This window comes from Mytilus edulis, chromosome 6 (assembly GCF_963676685.1).
Source record: "Mytilus edulis chromosome 6, xbMytEdul2.2, whole genome shotgun sequence".
Taxonomy (NCBI): Eukaryota; Metazoa; Mollusca; class Bivalvia; order Mytilida; family Mytilidae; genus Mytilus; species Mytilus edulis.
In genome coordinates this window covers 48,925,737-48,940,830 of record NC_092349.1, presented here as the reverse complement: position 1 = coordinate 48,940,830, position 15,094 = coordinate 48,925,737, and the positions used below count along the sequence as shown (strand labels likewise).

The 15,094-nt window shown below is 31.1% G+C and overlaps 3 non-coding genes across 3 annotated transcripts; all 3 read left to right on the top strand.

Moving 5' to 3' along the window:
- The first annotated feature begins 7,730 nt into the window (after nt 1-7,730).
- Trnag-ucc (transfer RNA glycine (anticodon UCC)) lies at nt 7,731-7,802 on the top strand. The gene has a single exon. It is a non-coding gene; the product is annotated as a tRNA-Gly (tRNA).
- Nucleotides 7,803-10,381: 2,579 nt separating this feature from the next.
- On the top strand, nt 10,382-10,453 carry Trnap-cgg (transfer RNA proline (anticodon CGG)). The gene has a single exon. It is a non-coding gene; the product is annotated as a tRNA-Pro (tRNA).
- A 1,499-nt stretch (nt 10,454-11,952) lies between these two features.
- Trnag-ucc (transfer RNA glycine (anticodon UCC)) lies at nt 11,953-12,024 on the top strand. Its single transcript has one exon. It is a non-coding gene; the product is annotated as a tRNA-Gly (tRNA).
- The last annotated feature ends 3,070 nt before the right edge of the window (nt 12,025-15,094 follow it).

Here is a 15,094-nt window from a genome sequence, read left to right as displayed (position 1 = left end):
AAAATGAAATTTCCACTAAATGTAAAAGGTAATATAAGAAGGAAACCGTATAAAAAGATAGTAAACAATGGAGAATCTTAATACATTTTTTATTTTTTTTATTTTTTCGTAATGGTTCTATTTGTCAGCAATAACTGTAATGGGCTGAGGAATGTGAATACATTAAAGAAGTATGTATATGTAATAAATGAAAGTAGAATAGATTTTTGATGTTACAAGAGACATTCTGGGATAATAGTTTTGTAACAAATTTATCTGACATTTTTTAAGGTAATTTAAAAGTTTTCTATAGTAATAGTACTCAATTGAGTCAAGGTGTTGCAATACTTGTTAGTCAGAAATATAAACACAATGTAACTAATGTGTATAATGATAAAGATGGTAGATTTTTATACGTGAAGTTTGAACATGAAGGTAGTGTTTACAATATTACGAATGTATATGCTCACAATGTAGTAAAAGAAAAGAGTGATCTTTTCATGTTTTTGGATAATTATATGCGACAATAGGATAATATTATTACATCTGGAGATTGGAATACAGCTTTGTCAAAATTGGACAGGGCTAGTAAAACAGAACACAAAGACGATATTGGTTATAAAACATTGTGTAATTTAATAAATAATAATGTATATGATTTTATCCATCTGTTGCTGGAAATTGTTCTATTCTTTTTGAGTTTCTAAATTTCATCCTTTTAATTCCGCTATCCAAAAGTAGTATTTGCGTCATGCGTCATCGTAATTGTCCTCTTATTAACTGCATTTTTTCTTTAATCATGAATTTCATACATTTTTTCTTATAAGTTTATCATGTTTATATTACGCCTCGGGCAATTATACTGTTCTTGTCGTCATCATGTAAACATATGTTCACCGGTCTTTGTTTCGTATACAGTGTATAACCTAAACATTCGGGAAAGCAAATTCTCTTTTGTTTTTTCAGTCTACCTTGTTCCGTTCAGCAGACTTTATCTCCAATTCTTCCTCCCAGAAAACATTCTCTTCAAATAGTGGTTTAGAGAAAGTAACATATGTTCGAAGATTAATTATACGCCCCTCAGTAATTGATTCGTATTTCCACTACAAATTAGCATAACCTACACCTAGTGTACGATATTGTTAAATTAATTGCACAATGATGAGACAAAGAATTAAACTTCCAGGACCTCTTAAAGTTTCAACTTTGGATAATTTCTATATCGTATCAATTACGGAATAATTGGCATCAGCTATCATGTACTATGTAGCAGTGTAGAAGTAAATATTTTCTTAGCATGGGGAAATTTAAAAGAAATAGACATTATAAGATATATATCGATAGCATTAAAGTTGTTATTTTTTTTATTATTTTTTTTAATCTAGCCTGCATATATGCATTGCCACGTAATTCAATAAACTGGCTGTATACGTCTGTGCGATAAGAAAGAATTTCGTGGGATTCCCAACTGAGCGCAGCCCAGGATGGACGTTTCATAATTGCTCCGGTGGACAAATCTGTGTTTCAACAGGATATTATGATTCGATAATAAATGTAAGGATTTATTTATGTTTTATTGACAAAACTGTATTGTATTAAGAAGAGAAACTGTCATTATAAACTATAGTTCCCCCTATTCCGACGATTTATTCGTGTGGAAAAGGGGGTCGTTTAGGAGCACTCGAGTGTTTGTTTTACAAATTTGGGCTGTGCTTGCTTGTAATTTTCCGGATTAACCGGCAAAATGGAGCAAACTAGTAAAAAAATGAATTTTTCTCAACGAAATGGTAGACGTGGTGCTGGGAATGGATATAATCAAAAGCAAAATTATGTTCGTGATGTAAAGTCGTATCAGAGAGATTGTACTGTGAGAATTGAAGTAATCAATACAGATGTTGTTGGTGAAAGAATAGTAATCGAAGATATTGAAACAATCACTGGTTTAAATTCGGTGTTAGCTGTTGTCAAAAATGATGCCATGTCGTATGATATAACATTAGATAGTAAGCAGACTGCTTTCAATCTAGTGCAAGAAGGAATTGATATTGCAAATAATGAATATCAAGTCAGCATGTTACATTCGGATATAACTGTTGTTTCTATTATGAAACTTCCGTCGTTTATTTCGGATGATGATATAAGAAGTAAATTAGTATCAAAAGGGGTGAAAATCGTTTCTCCTATATACAGACGAGCAATACCTGGAACGCAGGTAGCAGACGGGACAAGATTTATGAGATGCAAATTTCCACAAGGTATGGTCGCTTTGCCATGGACAATACCGTTCAAAATCGGCTCAGATACGAAATATTTACGGCTTGTACATAACAACCAGATGAAGGTCTGCTCGGAGTGTTTGTATCGGGAGCATATGCGTAAACAGTGTCCGTACTTTGTTTGTCACGGGTGTGGCCAATATGGACATTCCAAGAGACAATGTAAAGCTAGAAAATGTGAATATTGTCATAATTTACCGTTGTTTTGTGTGTGTGGAAGTAGCTCAGATCCAAAGAAAGATCAACCTCCGGCACATAAAAAGAAGAAGAACTGTGAAATATGTAATTTCTATTTTTGTATGTGCAAATGTAACATTTGCGGGAAAAAAGAATGTATATGCGCCTGTTTCAAATGTGATAAGTATCCATGTATATGTACCTGCGCTTTTTGTAAAAGTGATCCGTGTGTATGTCCGTGTCAGGACTGTCGTATATATCCATGTGTGTGTACATGCGACACATGTACAGAAAAAAATGATCGTTGTACTTGCAACAAACAGAATGAAGAAAATGGTCCGGAAATAGTTAACATTACCGGTGAAAATGATGATGAAGATATGTCTGAAGTTTGGTCAGAGGAGGATGTTGCCGATGCTGATCCTAAAACAAATGTTCCGATAGAAGTTAATGTGGTGCAAAATAAACAAAAAAGCCACCCCCAGGAGAAAAACAGAAAGAGAAAGATGGACAGTGATACTGAAAGTAATAATGAGATAACAGACGATGAACTTTTGAATTTAGATAACAAGGAAGAAGTTAATGAAAACATCAATTTAGACAAGGATTTTTTTGATTGCAAAAAGTTAAAAATAGCTAGTAATGACGCTCCTCCTGGGGACAATATTGTCACTAGGGAGAGTGAAAATGAAATTGACATTGAGCAGGGTTGCTCTAATGATAAAAGCACCTTCGTTGGTGACGAAGAAGTCTCCATGGAAGGTGCAAATGAAAATGAGTCTTCTATATGTTCTGATGGTGAAAATGACACCCCAAATAAATTTGTAAGTGCAAAAATGGCTAGAAAAATTAAGGAAAAACAGAGGAAACTTGAAAGGAGATCTATTGCAAAACCTACTCCTAATTTGACTGGTAAAAATGTAAGAAAGCTGGATAAGTTTATAAGCAAGATTGTTTTTCTTTTTGCAATGGTGGTAATTTGTTCTTTTAATTGTAATGGTTTGAAGAATGTAATTAATTTTGAGAATTTTATAAGTATTATTCATGATAGAAAATTTAGTATGGTATTATTACAAGAAACATTTTGGGATGATGCTTATGTAAATAGTGTTAAACACCTATATGAAGGTGATATATATTGTAGTAACAGTTTACATGGTAGAAGGGGTGTGGCTGTTTTAGTGAATAATTATCTTAAAAATAAGATAAAATGTGTATATAAAGACTCTGATGGTAGATTTATTCATATAACATATGAAGAAGATGGACAATTGTTTGATGTAATTTCATTGTATGCTCCAAATGTTAATGCTGAAAGAGTTATCTTTTTTAACTTTGTTAAACAGTATACTGAAAAGTTAGATAACTTGATAATTGGTGGGGATTTTAATACTTCTCTATCTATGTTAGACAGAGGTGGTAAAAGTAATCATGTTATTGATGAACCATGTACAAAATTATGTGACTTGATTGAAAATAACAATTTGTATGATGTATGGCGTACTAGAAATAAAAGTTCTAGAATATTTTCATGGAAAAGAATTTGTAATGGAGAATTACAACAAAGTAGAATTGATTATTTCCTTGTAAATAAACAGTTATCTTCTTATGCTCAGAATGTATATTATAATACTACTAGTTTAAGTGATCATTCGTTTGTAATTATGAATTTTAACTGTAGTAGTATTGAAAGAGGTCCTGGATTGTGGGTCCTCAATAATACATTATTATGTAATGAAGAATATGTAAGGAGAGTAAAAGAAATTATTTCTGATGAAAAAGAAAATGAATTATATAATAAAGATTTAATGACTTGGTGGGATAATCTTAAATATAAAATAAAGAGATATTCTCAAATTTTTTCTTCTAAAATGGCAAAAGAAAATAGAAGAGATTTTTATAGATTAGAAAGGCAGATCAATTTTTTATGTGATAAAGCTGCTTGTGGTGTAGATATTGATGTAGCTAAGTTAGAAAGTTTGAAACTTGAGTTGTCAGCATATGAATTAGAAAAATGTAGAGGTGCAGTACTCAGATCAAAAGCTATTTGGGCTGTTGAGTCAGATAAATGTACAAAGTATTTTTTAAATTTGGAGAAATATAAACTAGAGAATAATTCTATAAAAGAATTACTAAATGAAAATAATGAATCAGTTTATGCTACTGAAGGTATTTTAGATTTACAATATAAATTTTATAAAGAATTGTACTCATGTGTAGATACAGATAATGATAAAATGTCTGAATTGTTAGATAGTGTAGATACAAAAATAGATGACAATGATTGTAATTTTTGTGATGCTGATATTTCACATGAAGAAATTTTTAAAGCAATAAATCAAATGTCAAAAAATAAAAGTCCAGGGTCTGATGGACTCACAGTTGAGTTTTACTGTCAATTTTATAATGAACTCAGAAATGTTTTATTTGATTTGTTTAATGTTATTGAAAAAGAAGGGGTTTTAGGCAGATCTATGAAATGTGGAGTGATTAGTCTTATATATAAAAAGAAAGGTGATAAAAAGTCTTTGAAAAATTATAGACCTATTTCATTACTACAGGTTGATTATAAAATATTAGCCAGAATAATGGCAAATAGATTTAAGGTAGTGTTACCTAAGATTGTATCTAATGATCAAACATGTTGTATTATTGGTAGGGATATATCAAATAATATTGCAAATGTAAGAGATATTATAGAACTTATTGAAAAAGATGAACTTGAAGGGTATATAATGAAATTAGATCAGGAAAAAGCTTTTGACAGAGTGAGTCATAAATATTTGTTATATGTGTTAAGAAAATATGAATTTGGTGATAGATTTGTAAAATGGATTGAAATATTTTATAATGGTATTAATAGTGCTGTAAAATGTAATGGATTTTTGACAAACTATTTTCATATTAAAAATGGTATTAGACAAGGCTGACCAATAAGTGCATTGTTATATGTTCTTGCTGCTGAACCTTTACATTGTAGAATTGTTAAAAATGACAAAATCAAAGGTATAAAAGTCCCTAATTGTGATAAAGAGGGATTAATTTATCAGCATGCGGATGATACTACATTATCTTTATGTAATAAGGAATCAATTCCTGAAGTGTTTAAGGAATTCGATTTGTATAGCAAAGCAACAGGTGCTAAAATAAACAGACAAAAGTCAGAGATAATATGTTTAGGTACTGGTACTTTATCTGTAGTAGAACAAGATCATATTGGTCTTAAAGTTTGTGAAGATTTTTTTCAACTGTTAGGAGTTTTTATTGGAAAAAATAGAAAAAAGTGTGATGAAATGAATTGGAAAAATAAAATAGTTAAGATAAAATCCCTTCTCAACATATGGTTATTGAGAAGGTTAACTATACATGGCAGGGTTAGTGTAATTAATTCACTGATATTATCTAGATTTTGGTACGCATTGTTTGTTACTGCATTACCTGAATGGGCTTATATACAGATAAAAAGACTTTGTCTGAATTTTATATGGAAAAATAGATGCCATTTAGTAAAATACAACTGTATAATAGATGATAAAAGTAGAGGTGGTTTAAATGTTGCTGATATCAAATGTAAAATATATGCTTTCAGGCTAAAATTTCTAGGCAGATTGTTAGATGATGAATATCAAGTGTTATGGAAATACACATTTAAGTATTTTGTATCCTCAATTTATGAAATGAAACTTTGTCATAATGTTTTTTATACAGTGATACCAAATTGTGAATTGAAAAAACTTCCTGTTGTTTATCAGGAATTTTTTCAAGCATTGAATTGTATAAGGAAAAATATAGAGTTTCCATTGTCTGTAGAAAATGTTTATGACCAGCCTTTGTTTGTTAATCCAAATATTGTACTTAATATTAGAACAATTGTATGGCACGATTTTATAGGTGCTGGTATTGTTTGTCTCAAAGATATATGCTTTGAAGTAAAAACTGGTTTCTTGCCAGATCATGCTATAGTTGAAATGATTCAAATTGTATATGAAGATGTTAATGTACAATATGTAATTGATAGATATAGAAATTTGTTGAATGTTATACCTGTAGAATGGAAAAACACAGTGAACTCTGATATTCACAGAATATCTATACCAAGAACAATAGACATTTCAATTATTTGTAAAAATGTGCATTATGATTTGAAATTATGTAGTACTAAAACATTATATACTATTATGTTGGAGAATATTGTTGAAGAATCTGTTAGTATTGAGTTATGGAAATCAGAATTTGATGTGACTTCTGAAGCATTCAGTAAAATATGGGAACATGTCAATATGTATTGGAAACCTTCTAATTTGGTTGAGTTAGACTTTAAGGTGTTACATAACTGTATTTTTACTAATGTAAAACTTCAAAAGATAGGCTTAGTTGATGATAATATCTGTAAAGTATGTTGCAGTGAAAAGGAAGACATCCTGCATATATTTATGAATTGTGATAAACTTGAAGATTTTCATAATTATTTGTCATCTTTATTGGTTAAATATTTGAAAACTGTGATTCAGATAAGATAAGTTTAGTAAGAAGTGAGGAACTATTGATTTTGGGATTGCGATGGCATATGAAAGGTGTAAATGATTCTTTTTTTAATTTTTTTATGTCTGTTGCCAGATATTGTATCTTCAGAAGGAGAAATTTGCTGAATAGTGGTTATTCTAATGTAAATTTGATTAAGTTATTTCAATATACATTAAAACATTATGTAACATATATGTATGTCTATCTCTGTCGATGTCATAATATGAGTCATATATTTCAAAAAAAGTTTGTAATGGATAACCCGTTGTTAGAAGAAACAGACAATGTTCTAGTCTTTAAATTGTAATAATTGTGTACCTGAAATGTAAATTAACAGTATTGTGAATACAAAGTATAGTATATAGTATATATTGAGAACAATCAAGGACAATTAATTTTATGTTTTGTTTTATTTGTATTATATGATGTTTGATTTTAATAAAGATAAAAAAAAAAAAAAAAGCATGGTTGCCTTCCTAACAGTCGATCCGGGTTCGACTCCCGGCCAACGCACGTAATTTTTGTTAGGATTTGATGGAATCAAATATAGCATGTTCCTTACACTAGTTGACGAACTTTCGGAAATGTAGTGTTTCTTTATTTGCGAGAGAGGAAACCAATAGCTTGTTTTCATATCTTTTTGTCTAACTGAACTCCAATAGGTTAAGATACAATTTGCTATAAAACTTCAAATATATGAAGCTTTATATATTGGATGGGTAATGAATTCGAATGCGATATATATCTAAGAAAATTTAAACAGGTGTATTTATGGCGTCGGTGGTGTAACGGTTAGCATGGTTGCCTTCCAAGCAGTCGATCCGGGTTCGACTCCCGGCCGACGCACGAATTTTTTATATTGTATGAAATTTATTGTCTACGTCATTTGAAAAAAAAAATACTCTGACCATTCCGATTCATGTTGTCTCAGTGCTTCCACAACTTTTTAATAGAAGCACCCCAGTGATTTCAAATGTCGGACTACTCGGTATACCAACATTAATTTCAACTCTTTACCAATCAAAGTTGATACAACTGAACCATTTGGACCAGTAGTGCTGAACAACTTTTGACACTAATTATAGTAATATTGAAACAAGTAAAACCGACAGCAAACTTTTTGAACGTTGATGCAATTTCAAATTGGCCATTCTTAAAGACAGAAAAAATAGATGTTTCCGCTGAGGATTGAACTCAGGACCTTCCGCGTGTTAAGCGGATGTGATTTTTTTTTTTTATCTTTATTATAATTCATAATTCATATATATATATATCACAGTTTCAGTTACACAAAAGTGAAAACATTGTCAATAGTTATTGTCCTTTCTCTGAAACGAAACACATTTGAAACATTATCTATATAGCGTGAAATATTTGTCACGAACACAATTGTCTGATTATTTACTTTCGATACTCATATTTATATACATATACATATCATTTTCTGTAGAAAATATCATATCCCTATACTTATATTCAATCTCTATCTAATCTACCATTCAGCTCATACATTCACAATTATAAAAAGCTTACACAGAATACAATGAAAAAATCACAAAGTTACGTGTTTATAGAGTCTTATTGTCCGACATATGACACAAATTGTTACAATCAAAATAATAGTTCGCACAGGGCTGGTCTCCATTCCACTACGCAAAAAAAATCGAAAGTATTAAATCTAAGGGCAATTATCAGCAATAATAAGACAAACAAACAACATCACAATATAATGATCATTAATCAGCAAAAACTTTTTCCCACATTTTCTCACAGAAACATACCAACTTTCTCACTATAAAAACAAACTACAAAATATCAATAAAAAAGTTACAGTTTTTTAATTTTTACAACTTTTTCTATCTTCAATATTCCGTCATTCACGGCATCATTCATTAATGGTGTTGTTCGTACATCTTGAAAGTCCTCGGTTAGCACTTTGTTGAATCTAAGGTACTCATGTTCCCCTGGAAGGAGAAGTTCCAACTCTTCACGGCCCATTCGCAACAATATCAGACGTCCTCTTTCCGTTTTTCCTATCAAAATGTCCAAACCACTCCGGCTTGTTTTCAAAACGATTTTACTTAAAATTCCACTTTCTGGTACAATTCTATTATGTTCTTTCGATTTTTCACATGATTTTACACCTGATGACGTAGTGGATACAATATCACTATCAATCGGTTTATTAATTGTACATTTTGTTACTTAATTTTCTCCTTCTACGGTACACTTATTCTTTTTAATTCTATCACCAGATATTCTTTGTTTACTTATATTCACATTGTTTACATTTTTACCCGTTGAACAGGTTGATGGCAAAGACAATTCATTACACGTATCAATTGACAGTTCTATATTTGGACTCTCTATAACTTCAATGTTACCTGTAGTAGCAGAGGCCACAGACGGGTTATCATCAAAATCCATTATATCTAAGGTATTTGTCGATACCTTTTCACTCGGTATTTGACTAATTTCAGATAAACGATCTGAAAAAATCACATCTGTATGATTCTCAATATTAGAATTATTTGCATCATCATTGTTATACTCTTTCATCCGTTTTTTATCACGGTTGACAGTAGAATTTGATTTTCTTTTAGTCTTACTACTATCTTGATTTGTAAATACTATAGATACACGGGCTCTGTCATTCTCACCATGAACAGTAAATGATATATGACGAAATTGTTTACATGCGTTTTCTATAGTACTCATTAATAACGAAGGGAGTCTTTCCATTATAAATATAGTTAAAAACAGTTATACAATTCACCCTCGGGTAGCCTCTTTCAATCCAACAATATTTACAACGTTTCAAACAGTTAATAAAGACGTTTTTTCAATATCAATGATAAAAAACTTACTTCTAAAACAAGTTAGAATGTTAATAATCCATATTTTAGCTTGGTAATCCGAGCAAAAACTTATAATAGAGTAATATTTTCACTGTACACAAAAACAACGTCCTGTCATGTAAAGGTCCACTCGACTTTTTTCAGGACCTTCCGCGTGTTAAGCGGATGTGATAACCACTACACCACGGAAACCATGGGGATCTAGGTGTGAATTTACGCTTAAAACCATGACGGAAATCAAAGGCATGTAGCATTGCAGCTCAGGCATATCAACAGTTGACCAAATTGATGGATAACTAAATTTCTGCCGGCAGACAAACGCTATTTTAACATATGTCGTCTTTATTTTGTATTCGAAATCTCAAATTGATCCGACACGCAGTGTAAACTTTAATTTTTAGTTATTCCTTTCACATAGAAACCGTACTTAATTTGCAATCGATAGCTACAATTTGTCAATGAAAATAAAATATTCTAGAGATTGGAATACTTGTTCACTGTCTTGGTACAATGTGGTATGTGATATGAAATTATTTATAATCTATTTAATTTCACTTAGCAGTGTCAGGCTCGTTGGTCTAGTGGTATGATTCTCGCTTCGGGTGCGAGAGGTCCCGGGTTCGACTCCCGGACGAGCCCTAATTTTTGGCATTGCAAAAGGATCCGCTCATTAAACATCAAATCGCGAAACTGGGGTACCAATGTTGTAAGGCCACAATTTGGAGAATCACGGCCGCACAAATATATAAGCAGCCTATTCAAAGCGTAATATCGTTACCCATCTGGTCTTCCCGTCCTCATCAATGTCAGCCTGCAAAATGGGCTATAGACATTACTCGTGATACAACTCAAAAGGGAGTCTCCAACTATGTACAGTATATGCATCCAACTAGTATATTTCCTACCATAGAGGTGTCATGGATACTAGAATATATTTATTAAATGGTCTTGATCATGTTAATCTTTTGGGCCTCGGTGGATTTTGCTTCGCTTCTTTCGTATTTAAAATTGGCGCAACGTACTTCAGCCGTATCTATCCTGCCTTAATTATGACACTTTGTCGTAACCGTGGTGATTTCGTCTCATTCTTCGTCCAGGGATTCCTGACTGCGGATCGATGTTCACATTCCGGTCGCCGGTAAGTCAGATTTGTGTCAAGTTCCTCCCAGACAGACTACACACATTGCATAATGGCCCACACGGTTCTAGAAAGGTTATCATTTGAAAGAAGTAATAAGACTGACACTAACACCATGTCGTGGTATACATTTTCGATGCTAAAAAGTGGTAAATTAATTTTTTTACTCTCTCTCTCTCTCTCTTTTTTTTTTTATCCATCTGTTGCTGGATATTCTCCTATTCTTTTTGAGTTTCTAAATTTCATCCTTTCAATTCCGCTATCCAAAAGTATAGTATTTGCGTCATATACGTCATCGTTATCGTCCTCTTATTAACTGCGTTTTTTTTTTCTTTAATCATGAATTTGATACATTTTCTTATAAGTTTATATTACGCCTCGGGCAATTATACTGTTCGTGTCGTCATCATGTAAACATATGTTCACCGGTCTTTGTTTCGTATACAGTGTATAACCTAAACATTCGCCGGGAAAGCAAATTCTCTTTTGTTTTTCAGTCTATCTTGTTCTGTTCAGCAGACTTTATCTCCAATTCTTCCTCACAGAAAACATTTTCTTCAAATAGTGGTTTAGAGAAAGTAACATATGTTCGAAGATTAATTACGCCCCTCAGTAATTGATTCGTATATCCACTACAAATTAGCATAACCTCGCTACACCTAGTGTACGATATTGTTAAATTATTGCACAATGATGAGACAAAGAATTAAACTTTCAGGACCTCTTTTTAAAAAGTTTCAACTTTGGATAATTTCTATACCGTATCAATTACGGAATAATTGGCATCAGCTATCATGTACTATGTAGCAGTGTAGAAGTAAATATTTTGTTAGCATGGGGAAATTTAAAAGAAATAGACATTGTAAGTTATATATCGATATCATTAAAGTTGGTTTTTTTTTTTTAATCTAGCCTGCATATATGCATTGCCACGTAATTCAATAAACTGGCTGTATACTTCTGTGCTATAAGAAAGAATTTCGTTCACATCAGTAACATGGCGTCGGTGGTGTAACGGTTAGCATGGTTGCCTTCCAAGCAGTCGATCCGGGTTCGACTCCCGGCCGACGCACGTAATTTTTGTTAGGATTTGATGGAATCAAATATAGCATGTTCCTTACACTAGTTGACGAACTTTCGGAAATGTAGTGTTTCTTTATTTGCGAGAGAGGTAAACAATAGCTTGTTTTCATATCTTTTTGTCTAACTGAACTCCAATAGGTTAAGATACAATTTGCTATAAAACTTCAAATATATGAAGCTTTATATATTGGATGATAATGATCGTTGTACGTGCAACAAACAGAATGACGAAAATGGTCCGGAAATAGTTAACATTACCGGTGAAAATGATGATGAAGATATGTCTGAAGTTTGGTCAGAGGAAGAAGTTGCCGATACTGATCCTAAAACAACTGTTCCGATAGAAGTTAATGTGGTGCAAAATAAACCTAAAAGCCACCCCCAGGAGGAAAACAGAAAGAGAAAGATGGACAGTGATACCGAAAGTAATAATGAGATAAAAGATGATGAACTATTGAATCTCGATAACGAGGAAGATGTTAATGAAAACATCAATTTAGACAAGGATTTTTCTGATGGCAAAAAGTTAAAAATAGCTATTAATGACGCTCCTCCTGGTGACAATATTGTCACGGGGAGAGTAAAAATGAAATTGAAATTGAGCAGGGTTGCTCTAATGATGAAAGCACCTTCGTTGGTGACGAAGAAGTCTCCATGGAAGGTGCAAATGAAAATGAGTCTTCTATCTATTCTGATGGTGAAAATGACACCCCAGATAAATTTGTAAGTGCAAAAATGGCCAAAAAAATTAAGAAAAAACAGAGGAAACTTGAAAGGAGATCTATTGCAAAACCTACTCCCAATTTGAGTGGTAAAACTGTAAGAAAGGTGGTTGACAGTAAAAATAAATAAAAATGGATAAGTTTATATGCAAGTTTGTTTTTCTTTTTGCAATGGTGGTAATTTGTTCTTTTAATTGTAATGGTTTAAAGAATGTAATTAATTTTGAGAATTTTATAAGTATTATTCATGATAGAAAATTTAGTATGGTATTATTACAAGAAACATTTTGGGATGATGTTTATGTAGATAGTGTTAAACACCTATATGAAGGTGATATATATTGTAGTAACAGTTTACATGGTAGAAGGGGTGTGGCTGTTTTAGTGAATAATAATCTTAAAAATAAGATAAAATGTGTATATAAAGACTCTGACGGCAGATTTATCCATATAACATATGAAGAAGATGAACAATTGTTTAATGTGATTTCATTGTATGCTCCAAATGTTAATGCTGAAAGAGTTATCTTTTTTAACTTTGTTAAACTGTATATGGAAAAGTTAGATAACTTGATAATTGGTGGGGATTTTAATACTTCTCTATCTATGCTAGATAGAGGTGGTAAAAGTAATCATGTTATTGATGAACCATGTAAAAAATTATGTGACTTGATTGAAAATAACAATTTGTATGATGTATGGCGTACTAGAAATAAAAGTTCTAGAATATTTTCATGGAAAAGAATTTGTAATGGAGAATTACAACAAAGTAGAATTGATTATTTCCTTGTAAATAAACAGTTATCTCCTTATGTTCAGAATGTATATTATAATACTACTAGTTTAAGTGATCATTCGTTTGTAATTATGAATTTTAACTGTAGTAATATTGAAAGAGGTCCTGGATTGTGGGTCCTCAATAATACATTATTATGTAATGAAGAATATGTAAGGAGAGTAAAAGAAATTATTTCTGATGAAAAAGAAAATGAATTATATAATAAAGATTTAATGATTTGGTGGGATAATCTTAAATATAAAATTAAAAGATATTCTCAAATTTTTTCTTCTAAAATGGCAAAAGAAAATAGAAGAGATTTTTATAGATTAGAAAGGCAAATCAATTTTTTATGTGAAAAAACTGCTTGTGGTGTAGATATTGATGTAGCTAAGTTAGAAAGTTTGAAACTTGAGTTGTCAGCATATGAACTAGAAAAATGTAGAGGAGCAGTACTCAGATCAAAAGCTATTTGGGCTGTTGAGTCAGATAAATGTACAAAGTATTTTTTTAAATTTGGAGAAATATAAACAAGAGAATAATTCTATAAAAGAATTACTAAATGAAAATAATGAATCAGTTTATGCTACTGAAGGTATTTTAGATTTACAATATAAATTTTATAAAGAATTGTACTCATGTGTAGATACAGATAATGATAAAATGTCAGAATTGTTAGATAGTGTAGATACAAAAATAGATGATAATGATTGTAATTTTTGTGATGCTGATATTTCACATGAAGAAATTTTTAAAGCAATAAATCAAATGTCAAAAAATAAAAGTCCAGGGTCTGATGGACTCACAGTTGAGTTTTACTGTCAATTTTATAATGAACTCAGAAATGTTTTATTTGATTTGTTTAATGTTATTGAAAAAGAAGGTGTTTTAGGCAGATCTATGGAATGTGGAGTGATTAGTCTTATATATAAAAAGAAAGGTGATAAAAAGTCTTTGAAAAATTATAGACCTATTTCATTACTACAGGTTGATTATAAAATATTAGCCAGGATAATGGCAAATAGATTTAAGGTTGTATTGCCTAAGATTGTATCTAATGATCAAACATGTTGTATTATTGGTAGGGATATATCAAATAATATTGCAAATGTAAGAGATATTATAGAACTCATTGAAAAAGATGAACTTGAAGGGTATATAATGAAAATAGATCAGGAAAAAGCATTTGACAGAGTGAGTCATAAATATTTGTTATATGTGTTAAGAAAATATGGATTTGGTGATAGATTTGTAAAATGGATTGAAATATTTTATAATGGTATTAATAGTGCTGTAAAATGTAATGGATTTTTGACAAACTATTTTCATATGAAAAATGGTATTAGACAAGGCTGCCCTATAAGTGCATTATTGTATGTTGTAGCTGCTGAGCCTTTACATAATAAGATTATTAAAAATGATTTGATAAAAGGTATTGTTGTTCCAAATAGTGGAAAAGAAGAATTAATTTTTCAACATGCAGACGATACAACTTTATCTGTTTGTAATAAACAATCTATATCAGAAGTTTTTAAAGTTTTTGATTTATATAGTAGAGC